The 8398-nt window shown below is 43.7% G+C and overlaps 1 pseudogene; it reads right to left on the minus strand.

The window, feature by feature from the left end:
* Nucleotides 1-2073: 2073 nt before the first annotated feature.
* Nucleotides 2074-2191, minus strand: LOC124723358 (annotated as a pseudogene).
* Nucleotides 2192-8398: the final 6207 nt, after the last annotated feature.

Genomic DNA, 8398 nt, shown 5'->3' on the forward strand with positions numbered 1-8398 from the left:
GCAATGTCGCGATACGATAAACCGCAATCGCGATAGGCTACAATCCGACCTTTATCAAAGTCGGAAACGTGATGGTACGCATTTCGCCTCCTTACATGAGGCATCACAACAACGTTTCACCAGACAACGCCGGTCAACTGCTGTGTGTGTATGAGAAATCGGTTGGAAACTTTCCTCATGTCAGCACGTTGTAGGTGTCGCCACCGGCGCCACCCTTGTGTGAATGCTCTGAAAAGCTGATCATTTGCGTATCACAGCATCTTCTTCCTGTCGGTTAAATTTCGCGTCTGTAGCACGTTATGTTCGTGGTGTCGAAATTGTAATGGCCAGTAGTGTAATATAGCAGGACGTTGGGTCCGACGTCGACCAGTAGAGTGGTACCATGCGGGCTTACAGGCCCTTTCAGAAGATGGCGTACGGCTATCGCATTGAACGGAATGATGAAAAATAGGGTTTTGTAACCAAAATGGTGTATTGGAATCCTGAATAAAACCAAGCTTCTTTCATAAAAAGAGTTGTTGCGTTACTTATTGAACGGCCCTCGTAAATAGAAAAAGCGGCTCAGAAATGGAGAAGAACTGGAAAACAAGCACTAGACCTTCACTGAATGTAGAAACGCCTGCACTAGACAAGGACTGACTTAGGAGGAACTAGTTTAGAATTTCTGTAGCGTTGTGAGTTATGAATAGAAAGGGTCAGGTGGGCTGTAATGTGAAGATTGGAGATGAAGATCGACAGGAGGGGGCGAAGTGGGGGAAGTCTAATGGTAGGAAGGCAAATGAGTGTGAGACAGTGAGTGTGGGATGGCCCATGATATGAAGAGGAAAGGAATAAGGAAAGATGAAGGGAGGGGATAGCCCTGTTGTGAGATTAGATACGGAAGGAAGAGTTACAGCTGGCAGCACAAACCGCGGTACGGATTTCATTCTGTGGGAGAGAGTTGGTTGAATTTTGTTTCCTTAATGCTAGGACTATATTCAAACTTTCTGTAAAACTGACGGTTCCTCACAGCCTCACTTCCACCATTCACCATTAGGCAGCACGACGTGTCGTGGCGTTGACGTCTCATTTCGCATGAAACCCGCGCTTCGACTTGCTGTTGGTCTCCGGAATCGGCGTTAATTCTCTTCCGAAGGGGTAAGCGTGCAGCTGGCGCCACCTGCAGGAAGTTTATCTCGGAGCTAACCGGATCATTATCCATAACTTTCGACCTAATGGGGAATTTTTATTTCTATAGAACTTTTTGTCTTCTGTGACGCGATGATGTGTATTTCTAAACTTATTTATTTATTTAAAAATAAAAACAATATCGGATTCCGAACATGGGGGGGGGGGGGGGCAAAAGTGAAAAAAAGCGATGACGCTAGCCACTGTACCACCATTTCAGCTGAGAGTTGTCCGCCCCTGGTAGCTGAACGGTCAGCGTGACGGATTGTCAATCCTCTGGGCCCAGGTTCCATTCCCGGCTTGATCGGGGAATTTTCTGCGCCCAAGGACTGGGTGTTGTGTTGCCCTCATCATCATCATCATCCTCATCGACTGCAGGTAGTCGAAGTGGCCTCAAATTGTAAGACCGGCATCTGGCGAACGGTGTGGCGATGGGGGGCCCTAGTCATACGATTAAATAAATAAATTTCTAAACTATACGCTACCAACTCGTTAGATAGGAGGGAAAATTGGGCTTAACTCCTCGTCGAGGTTATCAGGGAACTTGCTTCTTGTAGACAAATAAAGCAACACAATGGTCCTTATATGTCTGGGAAGACAATCTCGGCAGTCGTGTGAAGCTATTTATGAAAACAGCAGGAAATCTATATCAGGATGGATTTATACTGCTGGTTGCAGATCCAGATAACTAAACTAAACTCCGCCCGAACAGGCCGTGAAGGCCCAACAGTACCGACCGGCCGCCGTGTCATCGTCAGCCCACAGGCGTCGCTGGATGCAGATATTGAGGGGTATGTGGTCAGCACACCGCTCTCCCGGCCATATGTCAGTTTACGAGACCGGAGCCGCTACTTCTCAATCAAATAGCTCCTCAGTTTGCCTCACAAATGCTGAGTGCATCCCACCTGCCAACAGCGCTCGGTAGACCGGATGATCACCCATCCAGGTGCTAGCCCAGCCCGACAGCGCTTAACTTCGGTGATCTGACGGGAACCGGTGTTACCACTGCGGCAAGGCCGTTGACTTTCAATCCAAATAACTAAGGAAATTCGGTCGATTGCTCATGACAGTGTTTTCAGTTGTTTTCATCTACATACGTCTACGGCACTTCGCTCTTTCCATGATATAATTTCACTGAATAGTTTCTTACTGACTTGTTGAGTCTACCGAAAGAGCTCAATAAGACTTACTAAGTATGATAACTGTTATCGTCTTATAATTTTATCAAGTTCCACATATGTTATGTCGTTGAAATTCTTTTCAATGGCTATTCCCAACCCCACAGAAGAAAGTGCACAGTAAGAACTGGCGATTAATCTTCCTTTCACCTTTCTTTAACGATCTTTTAATTTCCCCGTCATCGGGTCCAGCCGTCAGCTGCCATTACGACGCTCTTCAGCTCACATGAAATTTTGAAACAAACATTCGGGACCAATTTAAATTATTAAAAAACCCTAAATATATAAGGTTGAAATGTATATTATCTGTTGAGGAATATTACGATACTATGTGATGGCTACATACCGCAGGGAGCTGCTGCTGGTAAGTGTAGATGAGTGGATAAGTGGGTGCGTTGAAACTGCGGGACTACGGGTAGCAGGAGCTTGGTACCAGTTTTCTTTTCCTTTTTTTTTTTCTTCTTCAGCTATGGTTGGTACGAAGGATACATTCATAAACATATTTCTGCATCAGAGAGATGGAGCTAGCAGACGTAACCAAGGACGTGCAAGGATTTTGTAGGTATGTGTGGCGCTATAAGGATATAGTCTTTATGTTCGACCCCGTCGTATTTGTACATTTACTCTATTGCAGAATCGTTAAAAAAAACACTTAGTAAGTATAGTTTAGATGTAGCGATCGAATGTTAGCCCCACGTATTTGATTGTGTTCTAGAGATTGCGTGCATGGTGTCTGTATTGTGAATGGATATCACTTTGATCTTAACTGCAACACTTTGTGGTCACACGCATAAAGGCCCGCATTAAGGCTACCCTTCTTTCAAAAATGAATAAGGCCCAAATTAACAAAATGCTGTCTGACTATTCTTTGTTATGGTTCTACAGGCACCCATACTTATATAGCGCAAGGTATCATTTTCCTTAACATCCGTAATACTTCAGTGCTGCCTATTGGTTAACCTTCCCGTTGCTCTATCCAACCTGAATCCCCCTAACGATATTTAATATAAGATGCAGACAAATAAAACGAGACAGATGCAAAAAGTAAGTAAACTGTTAATTATTTCAAAAGTAACCACCATAACTTTTAATACATGTATCCCACTGTGAGACAAGACGGACAATGTCTTCATGGTAAAATGTTTGCGATAGCCTACAGAGTCATGATTGTATCCACGCGGGTTCCTCTTCGTCCGCAGTAAATCAATGGCCACAAATGTCTTTATTCGGTGCTCCAAAAATATGGAAATCGCGTGGTAAGAGATCGGAACTGTATGCAGAATGACCAAGGGCTTCCCCGAGAAACTTCTGTAGCGTAGTCGAAACAACCTTGGCAGCGTGTGGGCAGGCATTATCCTGCAACTGAGTGGAGCCGTCCATCAACATTCCTGGGCGTCTGGACTTAACGGCACACTTCAGCTTTTGCGAAGAGTCCACGTACTGCCGCGCGTTAATCGTAGCGCCGTGTTCCAGAAAGTCAATGAGCAGGGGGCCCTTGCAGTGAAAGAAGAACGTCGTCGTGACTTCCCCCGATCTCGTGTGCCTGATGTTTCGACTACGCCGCAGAAGTTTCACCGGGAAGCCTTTACAAATCCTCCATACATTCTTCATCTCTCCGCATTGTAATCTCCCCCCTCCCCCCTCCTTCATAACTCCAGTAATTGTCCACAATGAGCGAAGTCTTTTATGAAAAATTTGAGAGGAGAGAAGATTGCAATAATCTTTCTAGTTTACTTAGCTTTCCGTATAGAGTTCGCTCCAGTTCTTCTTGTGTAGGGGTCTGATTCTTGCAGCTGAAATTCTCACATTGTAGGTCCTCATGGTTGAATTGATCTAAATAGATTTGAAGATTGTTGTTGCAGAATTTTTGTGGTTACGTTAATTTAGTTTGTCACATTTTAGTATATCATACATTTTCACACTGACATTGTTCACCAAAAATACAAAAATACGTCCGATCACATCAGAGAAATGCTTACTACTACTTCACTCTGTGGTAATAACCTTATTAGAAGAGTTTACAGTTTTTCTTGATAATAACAGAAATTTTAAGTGTGCCAAATAATTCGTAATTTCAAATGTTTCTAAAAAAAATTAATTGTACATTCAGAGCCAGTACTTATCGATTGTAACATCAAAAATAAATTAATTCCTTTTCATAAATTTTAGCTTGAAATTTAACATATTGTGTATAAAATTATATGTAAGTTTTCAGAAAAGCACCTGAGATAATATTGACCTCTCCAAAATTCTAAAAATTATGCTGGTATCGACAATTACTGTTGAGGAAAAGTAATGCTAGAGGAGGATGTCTGTTACACTATGCAATTTCCATAGTTTTAGAGCCCTGAAGAAAGATATTGGTGGCCGTCGATTTGCTTCGGACGAAGAGGTCCACGCCTGGTACAGTAATGGTTCTGTAGGCAACCACATATATTTTTCCATGAAGACACTGTCCGTCGTATCTCACAGTGGGATAAATGTATTAACAGTTATGGCGACTACTTTGAAATAATAAACAGCTTACTAAATTTTTCGAACTGTCCGTTTTCATTCGACTGTCTCTTATTTTACCTGATAAGCAACTCAGAAACCCAGGTTTATGCTTCCATGTATGAAGCTGATATATTTCTTTTAAATGACCTTGAAACAGTATCACAAACCCTGTAAATAAAATGTCGAGTGGCCGTTGTCTCCCCGTTTGTGATTTGAAAATAATTAAACAATCAGAAAAGTGGTTCTTTATGAACATCTACTACCAGAAAGCTAATTTGGAACAGGCATGAGAATACTTGGACTATCATATAGGCAGAGCGCTCGCTTCAACTACCTGATAAAATTAGTACTTCAGTTAATTACATTTATTAAAGGTACGAATTTGAAAGAAAGATATGAGACTTCCACATATTCACGGCTGTTTCGAGTACACAGTGTATTTACCTGAGGTCTCTGAGCTGTATATGGCTTCGGCCAATGTCTAGCGAGGTCCTGGTACCAAGCGAGGTAGCGCAGTGGTTATCACACTGGACTCGCACTAGGGAGGACGACGGTTCTAACCCTCGTCCGGTCATCCTGATTTAGGTCTTCCGTGATTTCCCTAAACCGATTAAGGCACATGCCGGGATGGTTCCTCTGAAGGACTTCCTTCTCCTCCTTCCCTAATCCGAGCGTGTGCTCCGTCCCTAATGACCTCGTTGTCGACGGGACGTTAAACACTATTCTCCCGAGGTCCCGGTCGCCGCACATGGCTTGCTTGCTTGCTTTCTGTTTCTTACCGCACTCCCCCTTGCTTCTGTAAAAATACCTTCACAACACTGAAGACACCTGTAAAATGCAACAACCAAAATCTACAACGCACAACAAACAACACAAAGTAATACAACACTCAGGAAGACGTATGTGTGCCGGCCGAAGTGGCCGTGCGGTTCTAGGCGCTGCAGTCTGGAACCGCGAGACCGCTACGGTCGCAGGTTCGAATCCTGCCTCGGGCATGGATGTGTGTGGGGTCCTTAGGTTAGTTAGGTTTAACTAGTTCTAAGTTCTAGGGGACTGATGACCTCAGAAGTTGAGTCCCATAGTGCTCAGAGCCATTTGAACCATTTGACGCACGTGATACAGTAGCCGTCGCTGCGGGAGCAATTCAGCATAGCGTTGTTGTGCCGCGTTCATTGAGCCCATACAAGAGGCGATTATCGATCAACTCTTAATCAGTAAATCTATCGATAGCGCTGTGTATTGCTGTTAACATACGACGAACACATTAGGGAAAAACAAACGCGAGAACTGCCGAATGCAAGCTTGAGGGCGACGAGAAACCATATCCATATAACTGTTGCCAACAGCAAGTACCATTACTCAGTCGAATCATTTCGTTTCTAAACTACACAAACAGCACATTCCGTCGATATTTGCTTTGTTGTGCATTATTTTCAATGTAGTACGGATATAATCTAACTCGGGCAAAAAACCAAAAGGAATGCAGCAACTCGGTAATGAGCTGCCAGACACGTGGGCCCCTTATACCAAAACACTCAGAAGATATTCCTGACAAGAGACCCTCCCCATCGCACCCCCCTCAGATTTAGTTAAAAGTTGGCACAGTGGATAGGCCTTGAAAAAACTGAACACAGATCAATCGAGAAAACAGGAAGAAAATGTGTGGAACTACGAAAAAAATAAGCAAAATTTACAAACTGAGTAGTCCATGCGCAAGATAGGCCACATCAAGGAGAACGTAAATTAAGGAGCGCCGTGGTCCCGTGGTTAGCGTGAGCAGCTGCGGAACGAGAGGTCCTTGGTTCAAGTCTTACCTCGAGTGAAAATTTTAATTTTTTATTTTCAGACAATTATTATCTGTCCGTCCGTTATGTTTTCATCATTTTTTTGGGAGTGATTATCACATCCACAAGAAAACCTAAATCGGGCAAGGTAGAAGAATCTTTTTACTCATTCGCCAAGTGTACAAGTTAGGTGGGTCAACAACATATTCCTGTCATGTGACGCACATGCCGTCACCAGTGTCGTATAGAATATAGACGTGTTTTCCTGTAGAGGAATCGGTTTACCTATGACCTTGCGATCAAATGTTTTCAGTTCCCATTGGAGAGGCACGTTCTTTCGTCTAATCGCACCGTTTAGCGGTGCGGTCGCAAAACACAGACACTAAACTTATTACGGTGAATAGAAACGTCAATGAACGAACGGACAGATCATAACTTTGCGAAGATAAAAAAAGTAAACTTTTCAATAGAGGGGGGACTTGAACCAAGGACCTCTCGTTCCACAGCCGCTCACGCTAACCACGGGACCACAGCGCTCCTTCCCTCACATTCTCCTTGATGTTGCCTATCTTGCCCATGGACTACTCAGTTTGTATATTTTGCTTATTTTTTTCATAGTTCCACACAACTTCTTCCCGTTTTCTCGATTGATCTGTGTTCAGTTTTTCAAGGCCTATCCACTATGCCAACTTATAACTAAATCTGAGGGGGGTGCGATGGGGAGGTTCCCTTGTGAGCAACCTTTGAAAGTTTAGTAACAAACTGCCGAAGACATGGGTCCCTTATGGCAAAACACTCAGAGGGTAACCTTAAACAGGCTTTGAAAGCTTCTCGTTGGAGCTCAGGTTCACCTTGCATATTAGATACAGAAGTTGTTAAATACAGGGTGGGAAAAATAAAAGTGGCCCGATCGAGTGTACGTGATCGGAAGGGAATTTGTGTAGCATTAACCGAGCAACAGCCCATACAGCCGGCCGAATCTTGGAGCACATTTACTCAACATTCACGCCTGACACAGTTATTAGTAGAGGACAATCTGGCCATCCAGATACTGATCCCTGAGTGTGCGATTACTTTGTGTGGGCAACCCGCAAATCTAAGATGTACCACAATAACCCTTGTGGTGTGCGTACTGGAAGACGTTCGGTACACACACCATCAGATTATTTGACTTGTCGCTCCAACGAAGTAGGCGAGTGTCAGCAATATGTCTCGTGGTCTTATCGTGGCGTGTTTATCTTCTGCCGTTAGGTCAGACGATAATAATGCCACTTCCACGCTTAGAGTAGCAGATTGACGGTGACCCACTTTAAACAGAACTTGATTAATTTTCACACACATTTATTAAAATAATAACCAGCATAAAAATTACTTAACTTGGTTCTGGATGCTATTTACAATTGACAATCTGAAGTTCCTTTTGGTCTTGGTACGTTAATCTTATTCTCACATATCTCTGATACTTGACAAAGTGTCTATTCATGTACAGGAATATGATAATCTTATTAGGCGCAGACTGAAACTGGACTACAGACAAATGCAGACTAATGCAGACTGACTAATCGGAGGTCTGTACATTCGTTATAATACCGCGCGCGTTCAGGTATCACTGCGCGAGTGTGATCCGCTAGGAGGAAAGGTTGTACGTTAGCAGCAATCTCATTGGCTGCGTTACATATTAATACGCGGATCGGCGGAAGCAGAATTTGGTCCGTCTCTAAGACAGCGCCATCTCGTAGTGCGGAGACGGACGAGCGCTGCGCCTGCGCTGTT

The sequence above is a fragment of the Schistocerca piceifrons genome, chromosome X (assembly GCF_021461385.2).
Source record: "Schistocerca piceifrons isolate TAMUIC-IGC-003096 chromosome X, iqSchPice1.1, whole genome shotgun sequence".
Taxonomy (NCBI): Eukaryota; Metazoa; Arthropoda; class Insecta; order Orthoptera; family Acrididae; genus Schistocerca; species Schistocerca piceifrons.